Source organism: Mustelus asterias, chromosome 10 (genome assembly GCF_964213995.1).
Source record: "Mustelus asterias chromosome 10, sMusAst1.hap1.1, whole genome shotgun sequence".
Lineage (NCBI taxonomy): Eukaryota > Metazoa > Chordata > Chondrichthyes > Carcharhiniformes > Triakidae > Mustelus > Mustelus asterias.
This window is the reverse complement of record NC_135810.1, coordinates 3,381,932-3,402,213: the sequence shown is the minus strand read 5'-3', so window position 1 is coordinate 3,402,213 and position 20,282 is coordinate 3,381,932. Positions and strand designations below refer to the sequence as shown.

The following is a 20,282-nucleotide window of genomic DNA, read 5'->3' as shown; positions in this document are numbered from 1 at the left end:
TACAGTTCTATTGTTTCTCCGGCATGTTTACTGTTTGACAGACTCACACAGCCATGAGTACCAGACTAGCAACAGAACTTAGATCTGAATCTGCGAGATTGAAATTCAGAAACTAACTTTTGCAACTTTTAATGCAAAAATAAAGTGGTTAATCTAAAGCAGCAAACTGATGAACAGAAACTCTTACATTGAATGCCACGAGAGTTTTCCGTTTTGAGTTGCATCAGCAATATTTCCTTGTCTCTTTCATGAATGGTTAATGATGGCTCTTTGACAATTATTCTATATAATTGGAAGCAGTCCGGCCATGGTGAGAGTGTAGCTTTTGTTTGATGTCCGTGCTACTTGAACATTGTTAGTGGAAATGTGCCTATTTAATCATTTTTCTGCCATTTATCAGTTGTTATAAAATATTAAAAATCTTAAGGCGTTAGGACGTGCATTTGTTTCCTGCCTATATAACCCATGTTTTGGGTAGAGCATAGGGATATCCTTGTGGACCAGTGCCCATGCGCAGATGGCCATATTGCATTGGCAGGAGACACAGGCTGGAATCTTATCACCGTTCACGCTGGCAGGATTTTCCCATCCCACTGCAGTGAACAGAGATTTGGCTGGCCGCTAAATTGTCCAACCTCACTGCAGTGGGAGCGTGATGTGAACAGCCAGTAAGATCGTGCTCCCACAGTGTTTTTGAAATTGTGAAGGGATTTAGTTGGGTAAAGGTGGAGAAGATCTTTCCATTTGCAGGTGAGTTCAAGCCTAGGGAACCCGATTTGTTAATTCAGGAGAAACTTTCTTACCCAGAGAGTGGTCAGAATGTGGAACTCGCCACCACAGGGAGAGGTTAAAATGATTAGTATAGATGCATTTAAGTGCATCTTAACTGCTGGAGGGAGAAAAATAATGTTGATGGGGAGTTGAAGTAAATCGAGTGGGAGGAAGTTTTTTTGTTCATTTGTGGGACATGGGCATAGCTGGCTGGCCAGCATTTATTGCCCATTCCAAGTTGCCCTTGAGAAGATGGCGGTGAGCTGTTGCTGCAGTCCATGTGCTGTGGGTTGATCACAATGCCGTTCGGGAGGTATTCCTAGATTTTGACCCAACGATTGCGAAGGAACGGCGATATATTTCCAAGTCAGGATGGTGAGTGGCTTGGAGGGGAACTTGCAGGTGGTGGCATTCCCATTTATCTGCTGTCCTTGTCCATCGAGATGCAAGTGGTTGTGTGTTTGGAAGGTGCTGTCTAAGAATCTTTGTACATCGTTGTCCATCTTGTTGATGGTACGCACTGCTGCTACTGTGCGTCGGTGGGGGAGGGAGTGGGTGTTTGTGGATGTGGTGCCAATCAAGCAGGCTGCTTAGTCCTGGATGGTGTCACGTTTCTTGAGCATTGTTGGAGCTGCACCCATCCAGGCAAGTGATAAAAACCCACATTTGTGTGGGGCATAAACACATTTCAACATTTCCAATACTGAATAGCTAATGGAGGTGGAGGACTACATGAAACATTTGATAATTTTGGAAATACCAGCAAATCATAGCTCCAAAATTGTAATGTTCTAAAGACTTTGTAGACATTGCTTTACTGTACATGATGTCCAATACAATTTGCACAAAATTGATAAGACACTGGTACTAGTAGATTTTTAAGGACCAAAAGGTTTAAATTAAGAGGAGTGGACTAGATGGCCTGAATTATTGCCGAGTTGGAAGGACTCCACACCTTAGCCAAAGTGATGTGTCCGGAATCTGGAGGTCCCAACCCAAAACTGCTCCCCACTATTTTCGCCGGGAGAGAGGGATGGGGGTAGGAGGTATATCACAGATCTGCAGTTCACAGAAGCAGAAGCACATTTAAAAGTATAGCTGCCTTCAGTCAGAAGCGATTTGCACCACCAAGATTTCCAAAACGTGGACTTCAGACATTTGGAGTGAAAGTCTAAACATACCCGGTGCTCTTTTGAGAATGATGGTACCCTTTTGGAGAGATCCAGGTACTCCTTTGGTGAGGTCAGGTACCTGTGGGAAATGTCCGGGTACCCCTTTGGGATTGTTAAGAAGAGATATGAATGTACATAAAAACTGGATAAGGTCTGTGGAACTGTCAAGCTGTCAAGTTTTAAAAATCTTTGCTTTAAATTCTGAAAAATAAACCAGCCTGCTGTTGGAAAGTTTGAATATGCTTGCAATTTCAGTATCTGGCTGTTGGCATAATTGTGAGGGTTATCATTATAGAATTAGTGCTGCTTGACTGTTTCTACAACCTATAGTTATCAGAGTGGGGGCTTGAAAGTTCATAGTTTTATTGACAGCTCTAAGTGTGATAAAGAGATGAGCTGTCATTGATGTGGAGCTATGAATACAAATATTTGTTTTCTAAGCGATTAAGTACTTGAAGGGATTTCAATGTATCGAATGGGTTGTTATCAACGAGAATATTTTTTAATATAGCGAAGACTGTAACAGAACTTAGAACCTGATTTTATTTCACCTTATTGTTACTGAGATCTGTCACGGTGGATACTTGGTGAGTTGTCACGGAGACGTAAGGGCAAACGGTGGTGGGGTGGGTTGGCAGTAAGTCAACTGGGGACTATAAAGTGGAGGAATAGGGTGGATAGGGCATAGGTTGGCATGGAGGGTATGCGGGGGAATGGGGTGGGTGCAAGGGTGGCATGAGTTTGCATGGGTGGGGTATGAGGATTGTGTGAGGGCAAGGGCTAAAGGGTTTATATTATAACTGGGATGAAATCCAGGACTCCTGTGGCAAGCTTTCCACACAACCCGCTTCAACACTCAGAAATACTGTGGCTGCCTTTGCGTTTTTTCTGGGGTTGGCCAGCTCGACTCCAGATTGCACCTGCCCATCAGAATGAAAATCCGGCCATTCAGGGAAGTTTTTCCCAAGTTGTGGTTGTGGAGTCGGGAAATTTCCCAACTCTGTGTACCCGACTCAGGAGCAAATATTTGATCCGATACATACGAAAATTAAGGGTCTATTTAATGGGTGGTTAGCATTGCTGCCTCACAGCACCAGGGACCTGGGTTCAATTCTGATCTCGGGTCACTGTCTATGTGGAGTTTGCACATTCTCCCCATGTCTGTTTCCTCCGGGTGCTCCGGTTTCCTCCTGCAGTCCAAAGATGTGCAGGTTAGGTGGAGTAGTCATGCGAAATGTGTGAAGATAGGGCTGGGGAGAAGGTCTGGGTAAGGTTAGGTTGATTGGCCTTGCTAAAATTGCCCTTAGTGTCCTGGGATGCGTAGGTTAGAGGGATTAGTGGGTAAATATGTAGGGATATGGGGATAGGGCCTGGGTGGGATTGTGGTCGGTGCAGACTTGATGGGCCAAATGGCCTCTTTCTGTGCTGTAGGGTTTCTAAGATTCTAAGAAGATACTCTGTCAGAGAGTCGGTGCAGACTCAATGGGCCGAATGGCCTCTTCTGCACTATAGGGATTCTATGATTCTATAATTGAGGTGTCAAAGACAGTTAAAGGATTCGACAGGGTTAATAAAAATGATTTCCTCTAGTGACAGGTGGGGAGTCCAGGGGGGGGGGGGGGGGGTAATGTCAGGAAGTGCTTCCTCACACGAAGGGGATCAAGTGTTCTGGAACCAAGACAGGTAGATGAAGTAAAGATCAAAATCAGCCATGATCAAATGGAAAGGTGACACAGACTCAAGGGGCTGAATGGCCTCCTCCTATTCCTGTGTTTTTGTGTAAAAGAATTTGGATTTTTTTCACCTGAAACGAATCTTGATGTAGTTGTGATTAATGTTATTGATGCAAACCTCATTGACTTTTCAGGAATTTGGATTATTTAAAATTGAATGCACTTCCAGAATAAGTTTATCATAAATTGATTTGAACTATTGGTGATACATTTAGGAATAAAACCGAGAGGACAATCTAAACGGCCTGTAATCTGTTATTTATTCACTTTTGGGAAAACAATTAGAAGTTTCGCATCATCAGATAAGTTCTTAATCTTGGTCAAAATTTGTCAAGACAATTAGAGGAGCATTGGTTTTAGATTTAAAATATCTGTAAATTTTGGGTTAAATTTTTTAATTCAAATGCAGCGAGCTTTTTGGAGGGACCAGTTTTTAAAAGACCTGATGATCCAAAATACATTGAGAGAGTCCCTCAAATAGGCACAGATTCATTTTGCTAAAAACATGGGATACATGCCTTAAAAATGCTCATGTTTAAATGTTTTTGAGATAAATTTGCTTATAATTTAGTACTACTTGCATCTAGGAGCCAAGAATATGTAGGCAGTCCTTTGCTTTTGTTTCTTGTTCAACACCAGACCAACCTTTTGAAGAATTTGCCATTCCATCCTCCGTTGTAAAGAAAAGAAACAAAATTAATTTTCCACACGCAGTTGGTATGTTAGTCTGTGAAGTACTGCTTGTGGATAAGAGGAAGTGTTTTCAAAGGAGTGCCTTTTCCGTATGGCTTTGCTTGATAATTCTTTCTCCGCCATCTTTCCTTCTCATTCACATGCTTCCTTGCCTGTGGCTACGTCTCTTTCTTGATATCAATTAGCACAGTGATTAATACAACAAAGCAAGCAGATTAGAGGTAATGGTCCACAATTAACATCACATTCTGCAGCAAAGGGTATGCCAAATACCCTAGCCACTGCTTTCTGTGGAATTAAAATAAGTGTTCTCCTGATTCATCTGCTGGTTAATGTGAAGTGGGTCTGCTTTATTCTGCAAAACACCATTCATCACATTGCAGATAGCTGCAACTGAGGTGCTGTAAGCGCGTATTGACTGAATGAAATGCAAGCCTTTGAATTCTGCATAATGCAGTCAAGGAAGATCACAGTATGTGGAAATGCAGAAGGAGAGAAAAAAAAAACAGATCTGAATATATTCAGACCTGTAGCTTTGTTCTAATTACAACAGCAGTGCTAAACAACTGGGCATGTCTATAAATAGAGCTGTAGATGTGCTGTCATGTGGTTTATATAGAACTCCTTAGAGTGTTGTTGGATTAAATGATGCATTGTGATTGACAGCTACCTTGAGATTTCGCTGATGGAGTTGTCAAAGCATTATGCTAACAGGCTGCTTCAGCGACTGCAGCTGTACACATCCTCACAGCTCTACCCGGCTAGCCACTGTTCCATGTACAAGCATGCGTTTTGGCATTTTTTTATGGAGGAGAAAGAGAGATTCTCATATTTACAATTACGTTACTGCCTTGGGCAGATTTTCTAATTGAGTTTAAGTTTATTTATTAGTGTCACAAGTAGGCTTTCATTAACCCTGCAATGAAGTTACTGTGAAAACCCCCGAGTCGCCACATTCCAGCGCCTGTTCAAGTACACTGAGGGAGAATTTAGCACGGCCAATATACCTAACCAGCATGTCTTTCGGATTGTGGGAGGAAACCGGAGCACCCGGAGGAAGACGTGCTGGTTAGGTGCATTGGCCGTGCTAAATTCTCCCTCAGTGTACCTGAACAGGCGCTGGAGTGTGGCGTCTAGAGGCTTTTCACAGTAACTTCACTGCAATGTTAAAGTAAGCCTACTTGTGACAATAGTAAATAAACTTTAAACTTTAAAACGTGGAAACCCAGAATTTGTCAGGGATTCTTCATCTTCCTGAAGGGTGCATTGTTGAGGCGGCCCCAGATTGCAATCAGAAGTTGAATCTTGCTGAAGCTTTTTGTCTTGCACTCATCAGGGCAAACACAAGAATGCCAAATATCAAACAATGACAACAGTTTGCATTGCGGGGGAGAGGTTTCACGTTGCTTTCTCCATGGTAACATCTTGGCCAATCAGAGTCAACTTGTCCACCAATCAGCACCCATTTTCTCCTGTGGAATAAATTGTTGTTCCCTTTGCATGTAGCAGCATAGGATTTAGGAGCAGAAGTGGACCATTCGGCCCTTTGAGCCTGATCCACAGTCAATAAGATCATGGCCTATCTGATTGTGGTCTCAACTCTACTTTCTGTCAGCTTCCCTACCCACCCCCGCCAACCCTCGATCCTTGACCCCTTTGTCTATTAAAAATCTGTATAACTCAGCCTTGAATAAATTTGAAGACCCAGCCTCCACTACCTTCTGGGGAAGAGAATTCCACACTCTAATAGCCCTCTGAAAGAAAGAAATCTCCTCATCTCTGTCTTGAAATGGATACCTCTTATTCTTAAACTATGTCCCCAAATTCTAGTTTCCTCACAAGTGGGAAAATCCTCCGGGTGATCACCCCATCAAGTCCCCTCAGGATCTATATGTTTCAATGAGATCACCTCTCATTCTTCTAAACTCCAATGAGTAAAGGTCCTACCTGTCAACCTTTCTTCATAAGGTAAGCCCTTCATCCCAGGGATGAGTCATGTGAACCTTCTCTCAACTTCTAAAACAATTATATCCTTTTTCAAATAACAAGACCAAAACTGTACACAGTACTCCAGATGTGGTCTCACCAAGGCCTTGTACAGCGGCAGTAAAACGTCCTAACTTTTATACTCCATTCTCCTTGCACAATGCCAACATTCCATTTGCCTTCCTAATCACTTGCTGTACCTGCATACTAACTTTATGTGATTTATGTACCAGGACAACGAGATCAGCCTCTGCATTCTGCAATCTTTCTCCATCTAAATCTGCCATTCTTCCTTTTGTCCTGATGAGTGCAAGATGAAAAGTTTCGGCAACATGTCTCTCTTGTCAACAACACAGTGCAATGAATTAGAAAGCACTGAACTGATGAGAAATTGTCCTTTTTAGTCTCACTCTAAAAAACCTTGAAAGAAATGTCAGCCTTGTTGAATAATGTGTAACCGGGTTTCTAATTACATCTGAACCAACTTTCTGGCCCTGAAAAACTTATTTTATATTCATAAAGTGTCATTTTGTTTTGCATTATAACTAAAAACTTCTGGGTTTTAATTCATAATATTGTTTAAAGCATGTTTATGATATTTCAGCATCTACCTTAATCCCACATGCTTGTCCCAATTATTTATTTTGCTCTGTGTAAAATAAAATTAAAAGGTTAAGATATCAGTGCATTTCACTTTCTGGTTTACTGTCTATGAGAATACATCAATATGATTGGCTGCCCTACTGATGACATAGCTGTTGCTGGATGACTGAAGATCCTGTTGACTTGACACCAGATTCAAAATTCAATTGAGAATTCAGGATATGCTTCTTTATCCACAGAGTGGTGAGAATATGGAACTTGATACCACCGGGATTGGTTGAGGCAAATAGCATAGATGCATTTAAGGGGAAACTTGATAAACACGAGAGAGAAAGGGATTGAAGGATATCCTGATGGGGTGTGATGAATCAGGTGAGGGGAGACTCAAGTGTAGCCTGAACGACAATCAGTTGGGCCGAATGGCCTGTTTCTCTTCTGTGGACTCGAATAAAACTTTATATAAATATTAGAAAAGTGGATTGTGCAGATAAATGCTTCTTATCCCTGTGGTGTTTTTTTCTCTCCTTCATCGGTTCTGTCCAGTTCATATTTCGAGTTGACGATACCACTTGCTGCTTCTTAAATAAGATGAGCTTAAGTTATATCAATCTTTGTTCCTCGCAGTCAGGAGTCTACAGCACAAAAATACCCATAATTGGCAAAAATTGGACAATCTCACTTCGGAAGACCAACTTGCATTAACAGTATGGAGAAACAGAAATGTCAAACTATAATGTCAGATTGTATGCTCTAACGATTTAAGGTGAACTGCATATTGCAGCTAACGCATAGTCTTACCTCAGGGACTTATATTGTCACTGAATGTGAAAAGAAGGGGAAAAATTAAATTTACCCAGAGTGCCTCCTAAAATGTTTGTGCTACTATGATGGAACCAAAGAAAATTCAGGCAGCGCGCCTTAATGACTATCATCCGGTGGCTTTAACATCCATCATTATGAAGTGTTTCGAAAGTTTAGTCATGGCACAAATCAATTCTAGCCTCCCAGACTACCTGGATCCACTACAGTTCGCTACCGCCGCAACAGGTCCACAACAGACACATCTCCCTGGCCCTGCACTCAACCCTAGAACACCTAGATAACAAAGCCACCTATGACAGACTCCTATTTATTGACTACAGCTCAGCCTTCAACACCAATATTCTTACGAAACTCATCTTCAAACTCCGTGGCCTGGGTCTCGGCTCCTCCCTCTGCGACTGGATCTTGAACTTCCTAACCCACAGACTGCAATCAGTAAGGGTAGGCAACAACGCCTCTTCCATGATCATCCTCAACACCAGTGCCCCACAAGGTTGTGTCCTCAGCCCCTTACTGTACTCCTTATACACCTATGACTGTGTGGCCAAATTCCCCTCCAACTCTATTTTCAAGTTTGCTGATGATACCACCGTAATGGGTTGGATCTCAAACAATGATGAGACAGAGTACAGGAAAGAAATAGAGAATCTGGTGAACTAGTGTGACAACAATAATCTCTCCCTCAATGTCAACAACCGAAGGAGATAGTCATCGACTTCAGGAAGCGTAGTGGAGGATATGCCCCTGTCTACATCAATGGAGATGAAGTGGAAAAGGTTGAGAGCTTCAAGTTTCTAGGTATCCAGATCACCAACAACCTGTCCTCGTCCCTCCACGCCGCGCTATAGTCAAGAAAGCTCACTAATGCCACTTCTTTCTCAGAGGCTAAGGAAATTTGGCATGTCTGCTACAACTCTCACTAACTTTTACAGATGCACCATAGAAAGCATTCTTCCCAGATGTATCACAACTTGGTATGGCTCCTGCTCTGACCAAAACTGCAAGAAACTACAAAGGATTGTGAATGTAGCCCTGTCCATCAGTCAAACCAGTCTCCCATCCATTGACTCTGTCTGCACTTCCTGCTGTCTCGGAAAAGCAACCAGCATAATCGAGAACCCCACGCACCCGAGACATTCTCTCTTCCACCTTCTTCCGTCGGGAAAAGAATATAAAAGTCTGAGGACAGGTACCAACCGACTCAAGAACAGCTTCTTCCCTGCTGCTGTCAGACTTTTGAATGATCCCATCTTGCATTAAGTTGATCTTTCTCTACACCCTAGCTATATCTGTAACACTACATTCTGCACAGTTTCCTTTTCTTCTCCACTATTTACTCTATAAACGGTATGCTTTGTCTGTATTGCGCGCATACTTTTCACTGTATACTAATACACGTGACAACAAATAAATCAAATTAATTGAAATGCACCATTAAATAGAAGACAAATAAATTCAATTTTTCAAACTGTGGAATTGAAAATTAGTATCAGTAATGGCAGCCCTGAAACTATCATTGATTACTTTAAAATCCATCTGGTTTACTAATGTCCTTTAGGGTAGGAAATCTGCTGTCCTTACCTAGTCTGGCCTACACGTGACTCCAGACCCACAGCAATGTGATTGACTGCTGTCAAGGGCAGCTAGGAACAAATAAAGTAAAGTAAAGTTTATTTGTTAGTCACAAGTAAGGCTTACATTAACACTGTAATGAAGTTACTGTGAAATTCTCCTTGTCACCACACTCCGGCTCCTGTTTGGGTCAATGCACCCTAACCAGCACGTCTTTCAGAATGCGGGAGGAAACTGGAGCATCCGGAGGAAACCCACACAGACACGCGGAGAACATGCAAACTCCACACAGACGGTGACCCAAGCCGGGAATTGAACCAGGGTCCCTGGTGCTGTGAGGCAGCAGTGCTAACCACTGGGCCACCGTGTCGCCTTGCCAGCAACGTTCACATTCCATTAAATAATTTTAAAAAACAAAAATGTGCTAATTGAGGTGTGTTGTGGTTATGCTGTAATCTACAGGCCTGGGATAATCATTCAGAGTTCAGGTTTTTAAAAATACATTCTTGTGATGTGAGTGTCACTGGCTGGGCCAGCATTTATTACCCATCTTTAATTGCCCTTGAGAAGGTTATGAGCCGCCTTGTTGAACCGCTGCACTCCATGTGGTGTAGGTACACCTATAGTGCTATTTGGAATGGAGTACCAGGATTTTGACCCAATGACAGTGAAGGAGCAGCAATATATTTCCAAATCAAGATGGTGAGTGGCTCTTTTGTCCATGTTTGAACTAAGGCTCTAATGAGGTGAGAAGCTGCGTGGCTCTGGTCCAACCTAAACTGAGAAGTTTATTGCTGAGGATGTGCAGCTTGAAAGCCCTGTCGACATCACCTTCCTTTACTTCACTGACCATCCATCAAGAGTAGCCAGATGGGCTGGTATTTTGCCGGGTTGGATTTGTCCTGCTTTTTGTGACACCTTTTATGGAATTACCATTGATCAGAAACTTAACTGGACCAAATATATAAATACTGTGGTTACAAGTGCAGGTCAGAGGTTGGGAATTCTCCGGTGAGTAACTCACCTCCTGACTCCCCATAGCCTGTCCTCCATCTACAAGGCACAAGTCAGGAGTGTGATGGAATACTCCTTGCCTGGATGGGTGCAGCTGCAACAACACCCAAGAAGCTTGACACCATCCAGGACAAAGCAGCCCACTTAATTGGCACCCCATCCACCACGTTTAACATTCACTCCCTCCACCACCAACGCACAGTAGCAGCAGCGTGTATCATCCATAAGATACACTGCAGCAACTCACTAAAGCTTCACCAGCACCTTCCAAACCCTTGGCCACTTCCATCTAGAAGGACAAGGGCAACATACATGGGAACACCACCACCTGCAAGTTCCCCTCCAAGCTACTCACCATCCTGACTTGGAAATGTACCACCGTTCCTTTGTAGTCACTGGGTCAAAATCCTGGAATTCCCTCCCTAACGGCATTGTGGGTCAACCCACAGGACATGGACTGCAGCGATTCAAGAAGTCAGCTCACCACCACCTTCTCAAGGGTAAATAAGGATGGACAATAAATGCTGGTCAGCCAGCGACGCCCATGTCCCATGAATGAATAAGAAAAGATGGATGAGCAAAGTCATTGTTCATGGCGTACGAAACTGGCTGAGTGACAGGAAACAGGTTAATGGACGTCTCTTTCAGGCCGGAGGAAGGTCCGTACTGGAGTTCCCCTGTTGGGACTCTTGCTTTTCCTGATTATATATTAATGACCTAGATCTTGATATACAGGGCACAGTTTCAAAATTTGTGGATGATACAAAACGTGGAAATATTATGAACTGTGCGGAGGACAGTGTAGAACTTCAAAGGGGCAAAGACAAGTTGGTGGAGTGGGTGGACAGGTGGCAGATAAAGTTCAATGCAGAGAAATGTGAAGTGATGAATATAGACGAAAGGCACACTTCTAAAGGAGGTGCAGGAGCAGAGGGACCTGGGTGTATATGTGCATGAGTCATTTGAAGTTGGTAAAACAGGTCGAGAGTGTGGTAAACAAAGTATGTGGTATTCCAGGCTTAATTTATAGGGGCATTGAGTACAAGAGCAAGGAGGTTATATTGGACTTGTATGAGACACTAGTTCAGCCGCAGCTGGAATATTGTGTCCAGTTCTGGGCACTGCACTGTAAGAAGAATGTGAAGACATTGGAGAGAGTGCAGAATGGATTCACAAGAATCGTTCCAGTCATGACGAAATTCAGATATGAAGATAGATTAGAGATGTTAGGGCTATTTATTATTCTTGGAAAAGAGAAGGTTAAGAGGAGATTTGATTGCGGTGTTCAAAATCATGAAGGGTCTGGAAAGAGCAGATAGAGAGAAACTGTTTGTGAAAGGATCGCGAACAAGAGGTGACAGGTTCAAAGTAATTGGGAAAAGAAGCAAAAGAGATATGAGAAAATAAAGTGTGGTGGATGCAGATTCAATCGAGACATTCAAAAGGGAATTCGACTGTTACCTGAAAAAGAAGAATGTGCAAGGGTTATGGGGAGAAGGCGGGAGAATGGCAGTAAATAAATTGCTGATTCGGAGAGCCAGTACAAACACAATGGGCCAAACGGGTTCCTCCTGCACTATAACAATGCTGTGATTAGGACAGGTGACCAAAGGTTTGATCAGATGGGTAGGTTTAAAGGAGGGTGTTAGATTGCAGAGCATTAGGTGTTGTCAACTTTGTTCTTCAATTATTGCGAACGTTGCTAGCGTTGTTGTCATTTGCTAAATACTGCTTCAGAAATCTTCCTGCAAATGTTAACAGCACCTGATCTGAGGTTGCTGTCACCATGAATCTAAGCTAAGAAAATCCTAGGAATTTCTTCCATTTGATGAGATGGAGAATGCATGTGGTGACAAATTGTTCATGATTGGTTCTGGGGAGGAAAAAACCCACGCAATTTCCTTTGTCATATAAAGTTCAGAGGTTACACTCTCGCTTGGGAAATATTACAGAAACATTTTGGTGCTGAGAGATGTGTGAGATTTCACAGGCTAGGATTCCCGCCATCAAATGAGACAGACAAGAAGGCAGTTTAATTTCTGGTGCTGTTAAAAATGAGTTTTGTATGATTTGTAACATTGAAGAGCTCATTGCCAAATCAGCCAAGTCTTAGGCAATATCATTTTAACACTAAAGCATTTCCATTTCCATCTGAGGCGCTCAGCATTAAATGTGGCAATAACAAATCATCTTAAAAAAGAAAGACTTGTATTTATAAGGTGCCTTTCATGATCTCAGGACACCCACAAAGTTCTTTGCAGTCAAAGAAGTGCTTTTGAAGTGTGGTTACTGTTTGCACTCACAACCTTTCACAGCAGCAATGTGGTAATATGTTTCTCAGTGATATTGGTCACAGGACAAACTTTGGACAGGGCACTGGAGGTAACTCCCCTGCCCTTCTTCACAATTGTGTTTTGAGAACTTTTACATTCACCTGAAGGGGAAGATGGGGCCTTGGTTGAATTTTTCAACAATGCAACATTCTTCGACAATGCAGCACCCTTTCAGCACTGCACTCTACTGTTAGCCTAGATTTTTGTGCTCAAGTCCCGGAGTGGGATTTGAACTCTCAGACTTCTGTCTCAGCAAAGTGTGGACAAGTGGGCCACAGCTGACTCGTCTTAGCTGACTTCAAATGCTTCAAACTTAAAACAAACACTATCTATTTATCCCTCAACCAATATGATTAACAGGTTATCATGTTGTTGTAATCTCACTGAGGTCTGTGGGAGCTTTCTGTGAATAAATTGGTTGCCGTATTTCCCATATTACATCTTAAACTATCTTATTGAGCATTTTGGGACATCCAGAGATGCTATAGAAATGCAGGCTCTTCTGACCTTATAACCCCCCCCCCAGCATTTCCTTTTGGCAACGCCCCCTACTTTCCCAAAGGGGTACAGTTTCAAAGGCACTAGCTATCCTCTTGGGTGGCACAGTGGTTGGCACTGCTGCCTCACAGCACCAAGGACCCGGGTTCAAATCCCAGCTTGGGTCACTGTGCGGAGTTTGCACATTCTCCCCGTGTCTGCGTGGGTTTCCTCCGGGTGCTCCGGTTTCCTCCCACAGTCTGAAATACATGCTGGTTAGGTGCATGGGCTATGCTAAATTCTCCCTCAGTGTACCCGAACAGGTGCCAAAGTGTGGCGACTAGAGGATTTTCACAGTAACTTCACTGCGGTGTTAATGTAAGCCTAGTTGTGACACTAATAAATAAATAAGTAATTAACATAAATTGCCAGTTGTTTGATGAGAGCTGATGTAATCTGTGACAGCAGACTATTGGACTAGCTTCATGCAGAATATATATTGGCACCACTGTGCTAGCCAGTGAATTGAACGTGGGTTGGGATTTACGCCATAATTTGAGATGGTGGTGGTGAGCTACCTCCAGGACTACAGCCCGAGTAGTCCAGGAGGTAGCTCACCACTCAAACAGGAGTAGTTTGATGGGAGATTTTAGAGAGCATATGGGCCAGACCAAGTAAGAATGGCAGATTTCCTTCCCGAAAGGAACTTAGTGAACCAGATGGGTTTTTACGACAATCAATAGTTTTGTGGTCACCATAAGTGATAATAACCTTTAAAATTCCAGATTTATTTATTTAATTGAACTTAAATTCCTGTGGTGGAATTTGAACTTACCACTCCAGATCCAGGTCTCTGGATTACGAACCCGAAACTGCAGCAACCTCCCCGAAGACCAGGATTATTTCTTCAGCAAACTACGATCAGTGGAGGACAGTAAGATAATTCAAATGATTGACATGGAACCAATCCCAATTTGCAGCAGTGTGGCATGGTTAAAGGGGACGGATGTTCTCTCCATTCTGGCTGGGAGTAGAAGCACCATTACTCAATACAGCTTTAATTAACAAGAAATTCAATTTTGTAGCAAACATCATCATCTGACAGGGATTGAAGAAAGTCTAAAGGTGAGAAACTCCAAGCGATTGCAGCTCTTTCAGTGTGAACTTCTGGATTTTTTCCCTTCGTGGGAACATGCCTTAAGTTTGTACGGAATTTGAGAATTAGGAATTTGCCAAATCAGCGGACACAGCATGCACAATAAAACTGGCACATCAGGCGTTTTGAGGGATGCCTAGATGTTAATGTGATAGTTTTGTTTGTTATGTCACTCGCCAGTTCCATTGTTGATGAACAAACCTGTGTGTGTGATACAGCGACAGATGGTACAGAGTTTAACCTGTCTCTATAACAGCCTTAGCCATAGTTGACTTCACTTTTGCATTGACACACTGGAATAGATACTTGCATTTTGGCAGGATCTCAAGGTTTAAGCTGGAAAGAGGACTTCATGCAATTCAATTTGATATTAAAAGAGTGTGCAATGTTTTAATAGCGTTATGGCTAGATAAAACTACAATAAATATTTATTCAAAATTGAGTCTGTCTGATGGATCAGGTTAATTTTTGAAGTGTAATCACAGTTGGAATGTAGGAAACACAGCAGCTAATTTACACGCAGCAAACTCCCACTACAAGCAATATGATAATTACCTATTATTCTGTTTGATGGTGATAGCGGATAGCGGAGGGATAAATATTGGCCATTGCGCTTTTTAATATTCATTCATTAGGATATTAGTGAACCAGATGGGTTTTTAACGACAATGGTTTCATGGTCACCATTAGACTTTTAATTCCAAATTTTTATTAAATTCAAATTTCACCACCTGCTGTGGTGGGATTTGAACCCAGGTCCACAGAGCATTACCTTGGGTCCCTGGATTACTAGTCCAGTGACAACACCACAAGGCCACTGCCTCCCCGATCGAAGTAATGGCTTTTATATCTACCCAATAAGGCTGACAGGGCCTCGATTTGACTTCTCATCTCAAGGCAGTGCAGCACTCTCTCAGTATTGCACTGAGTGTCCCAGCCTAGATTATGTGCTCAAGGGTGGCACAGTGGTCAGCGCTGCGTCACAGCGCCAGGGATCCGGCCCAATTCTGGCCTGGAGTTACTGTCCGTGTGGAGTTTGCACATTCTCCCCATGGCTGCTTGGGTTTCCTCCAGGTGCTCCAGTTTCCTCCCACATTCCAAAGATGTGTGGGTTAGCTTGACTGGCCATGCTAACTTGACCCTAGTGCCAGGGAGATTAGCAGGGTAAATATGCAGGGATACGGGGATTGGGCCTGGGTGGGATTGTAGACGGTACAGACTCGATGGGCCAAATGGCCTCCTCCTGTACTGTAGGGATTCTAAGATTCAATGAAGTCTCCAGAATGGGACTTGAACCCATGACTGTTTGACTTGGGGAGTTATGATTACAAGCAGACACATATACCATCAGAAATTAAGAAATGAATGTTTAATTTTCTGTCCAAGCTCCACAAATGAACAAAATTTAATTTCAGTAATGCCGGAAACTTTTGGTTCAGCAGCTGTTAATTTACAGAAAAACACCTGGTAAATTCTGCGGGATGATAAAATGTGGGGGAGGGGGCAATATTTTGGTGAAAAGCAATGATTTGACCAAAGATGCCCCATCTGTACCTTCACAGTCTTAAACTCTGCTTAGTCGAGATTTGAAAACAAAAGATAAGTGATAATTTTGCTGGTTCCCTGTCAGTACCAAAGATGTAACGATCTTTTGATGGTTGAAGTTGGGTCTTTGGTAGACTCGATACAGCTGTAGGCTGACAGTATGTAAAACATGCAAAGAGAAGTTACAGTGCAAACTGACAGTCAGCATAATCCAATTATGGTTAAGTGCAAAACATTACATTTTATATCAAAAAAATGCTAATCCATCTTTCCTTGCACCCACTAGGATAAAATTGACAAAGAACTTTAAAAGACACAACTTAAAGGCCTGTGTGATCACTGCAAAACAATATGCCAGTGATGTTTTGCTAAGATGGACTGCTTTAGATTTCTTTTGGGTCCTGCTGAATAATTTAAAACTCAACAATAGAATAATCTTTTAGAATCATACAGCACAGCAGCAGGCCATTCAGCCCATTGAGCCGATGCCAGCTCTCTGTACACTGTAACAAAAAGAACAGCTACTTCCATTTATCCAGGAGCTCTTTGTTGATTTTGAAGTATTTTCCTACGTCTTATCGTCATGAAGGTTGTGACATATCAAACACGTCGTTCTTTTTTTACAGCACTCTTGTGAAGAAGGTAAAGGAAAGATGGATTTGGGCAGCACAGTGGTTAGCACTGCTGCCTCGCAGCACCAGGGACCCGACTTCGATTCCAGCCTCGGGTTTGCACGTTCTCCCAGTGTCTGCGTGGGCTTCCTCTGGGTGCTCCGGTTTCCTCCTACAGTCCAAAAGATGTGCGGTTAAGTTGATTGGCTATGCTAAAATGACCCTAGTGTCAGGGGGATTAGCAAGGTAAATATGTGGGATTACGAGAATAGGGCCTGGGTGGGATTGTGGTCGAGGTTGATTGGTCTCCTTCTGCACTGCAGTGATTCTCTGACTCTAGTATTCTATGGAAAGTTTCCCTGGTGTCATGGCCAACATTTACCCTCATGGCCAAATTTAGCCATGGCTAATCCAGCTAACCTGTGCATCCATTGGAAACTAAGGAGCAATTTAACATGGCCAAACCACCTAACCTGCACATCACTGGAGTGTGGGAGGAAACTGGAGCACCTGGAGGAAACCCACGCAGACACGGGGAGAACATGCAAACTCCACACAGACCGTGTCGCCTTTGGGATTCTACTAAGCACAATTTAGCTGCTGCATTTCCCAGTACTGTAACAGCAGACTGCTCTTTAATGGAAGCATTTGTCAGTTCAATCAACAAAATGCGTGGGGGATTGAGATTACGTAGGTGACTCTTTCAAAGTGGCGTCATCACAGACATGATGGGCTGAATGGTCTCCTGTGCTGTGTTATTTTATTCTCTGACTCGCGCACGAAGTATGGCTCCAACCAAGAGGGGCAGAATGCGATGTTTCGTATTGTGAACGTGGTTTCGCAACCCCTGTGAGGACCACAATAACTCAGTGCGAATTATCCCCAGCAGCGGATGATTAAAGAGCGAAATGAAATCAAATTAATATAGCGGTTTTAAAAAAAACAATTGGAATCTCAAGCCATTGTAAAGACTCAGTCTTATAGAGGAAGGGCAGAGAAGAAAGGGGAATGTTTTTCAGTCTTGCCGGGGTCATCTTGTGGCAGGCGTTGTTGGGGAGGGGGGGAAGGGAATGGCGGAAGAAAGGGAGTGAAAGCTTTGTTAATCACACTGGGTTGCCTCTTGTTGAATCAGCAAAGAAATTGTTCTGCTATTCTTGGACAAGAACCACGTTAACTCTTTTTATCCTGTGCTTACAGAGGACATGCACACACTCTGGTCAAAGCAAAGGGGGAAGAGGCAGAAAATAACAGTCATTAAAACAATTCTCTGCTAATTTCCCTCAATTCTTACCCAGTCCCCATTTCACACGCGAACAAGAGTTGGGACAAACTTTGAGCAGTGACTGCTGCCATCTACAGACCATGTCGTGCAAATGACAGTCTCAAAACCACCACTTTACAGAGGTCATTTATCTTCTTGAGGAGCTGAACAGGGAAAATTCAAAATGGGGAGTCATCACTTTTATTTTTTTTTTAAGATTTCAGAGTTAATTGTAGTGAGGACAAACAGCCCGCACGGTGGCACAGTGGTTAGCACCGCTGCCTCACAGCGCCAGGGACCCGGGTTCGATTCCCAGCTTGGCTCACTGTCTGTGCAGAGTTTGCACGTTCTCCCCGTGTCTGCGTGGGTTTCCTCCGAAAGACGTGCTGGTTAGGTGCATTGGCCATGCTAAATTCTCCCTCAGTGTGCCCGAACAGACACTGTAGTGTGGCGACTAGGGGAATTTCACAGTAACTTCATTGCAGTGTTAATGTAAGCCGTACTTGTGACTAATAAATAAATAAATTTTAACTTTTAACTGTTTATGCAGTGAGTTATGATCTGGCAGACATGGGAATGAACTGAGGTGGCTGATTTCTCCCATGGGCCCACTGAAGATGGTAATTCCAGTACAGAACGTGTAGACACTGAATCTAACCCTACACCCTGTGGAAGAAATTGGTGGTAGCAGTTATAGCATGTCTTCAGATTTGTGATATGGTAATAAATTTGTGTATTCGGCATTTTTATTAAACAGAATATCTACTCATTATCAATTTAGTGTTTGTGGGAGCTTGCTGTGCACAAACTGACTGCTGCATTTCAACAGTGGCCAAAGCCCAGAAGTAGTTCATCGGCTGAAGAGCTGTTTGGGACTTCTTAAGGTCATAAAAGTCGCTGTGGGTTTCCTCCGGGTGCTCCGATTTCCTCCCAAAGTTCAAAGATGCGTAGGCTAGGTGGATTGGCCATGGTCACACGGGGATAGGCCAGAGGGGAGGGCCTGGGTGGAATGATCTTTCGGAGAGTTGACTCAGACACGATGGGCCGAATGGCCTCTTTCTGCACTGTAGGGATTTAATGGTTCTTTGTTCTAATGCTTCCGCCAATCAACCAACCATTCTCTTTTCATGCAATATGAATTGTTTTTCCCACAACTGTTGTTTGGTAATTTCTTGTGAGCTGTCCTGATGAATACAAGATGAAAAGCTTCAATAGCATGTCTCAAAATACTCTGGCTTTGTATTATTCAGCTACTAATTTAAACACCCTCTAAGCTTTCGAGTTTAATGTGACAAACAAGAACAGGAATCAACTCTTCATTCTCTTAACAAGCTTCGTTTATTTAACACTTTAGGTACCAACTCAAACTTAAAGCTGTTGCAGCACTTCAACTCTTTTACTGAACTTTAATTTTTAACTGAACATGAGCTGTTTAACTAAAAACAAACACTACCCGGTTAGAATGAAGCGGCCAAGTCCGTTCCCAATGTAGAATCTGTGCTCATGGTCTCTCTGAAGCAGGGCACACTTCTTATTGCGATGGTTGATCTCCAGAGTTGTCGCTAAAAACAAAGGACTGAAACATCTCTTTTATCCACAAAATTGTTTCACATGCTTCCAGAAGATTCTCTGGCACCCAGCCAATGGTGTAACTGGAAACCAATCACATGGCTCAAACAGCCAATGAAATTTCTTGTAAATGATGCCATCATACTTGGTTCAGACAGCATGTAGCCCACATAAAACCCATAAAGCTCGATGCCATCATGTCTAACTCAACGTAAACAACTTCCTATATTTGGTCAACACAGAAAGTTTCAGGTCACAGTTCCCAGACCAGGTCATGGCTCACAGCAATTTTACAACCTGCACCTGGTTTTAATTATAAGTTGACCAAAAATGCCAGCATGCTTTACTCTCAGTCAGAATAGCCATTTTAAAGCCAATATTGCCATTATTGTTGTAGCCATTCTTTCTTCTTCTACAGTTGTGGCTGTTTAACATTTTGTTAGGAGTCTTGAACTCTGCATGTCTGAGGGTTTTAGAGTTGGAAACTTAGCTTCCTTCTACCTTGATCTGCATCCACTTCTGCAGCTATAATCTAGGATCCAAAGATGTTGACCAGTAAAGATTTCCATTTCTACAGCGCCTTTCAAGGCCTCAGGAGATGTTTTACAACCAATGAAGTACTGTTAAAGTGTAGTGGCTAACTCACGCCCAGCGAGCTCCCCCAGGCAGCAATACGATAATGCAGTAGGTTGAGGAATTAAATGGATGGCACGGTGGCACAGTGGTTAGCACGGCTGCCTCACAGCGCCAGGGATCTAGGTTCAATTCCCAGCTTGGGTCACTGTGCAGAGTCTGCACGTTCTCGCCGTGTCTGCGTGGGTTTCCTCCGGGTGCTCCGATTTCCTCCCACAATCTGAAAGACGTGCTGGTTAGGTGAATTGATCCGAACAGGCGCCGGACTGTGGCGACATGGGGAATTTCACAGTAACTTCATTGCAGTGTTAATGTCAACCTTACTCGTGAT

At 43.0% G+C, this 20,282-nt stretch overlaps 1 protein-coding gene across 1 annotated transcript in view; it reads left to right on the top strand.

Annotated features, from left to right (window-relative positions):
- The window catches only part of pcca (propionyl-CoA carboxylase subunit alpha), a 374,693-nt gene that overhangs the window by 325,112 nt on the left and 29,299 nt on the right, over positions 1–20,282 (top strand). The gene's annotated exons all lie outside the window — the stretch shown is intronic.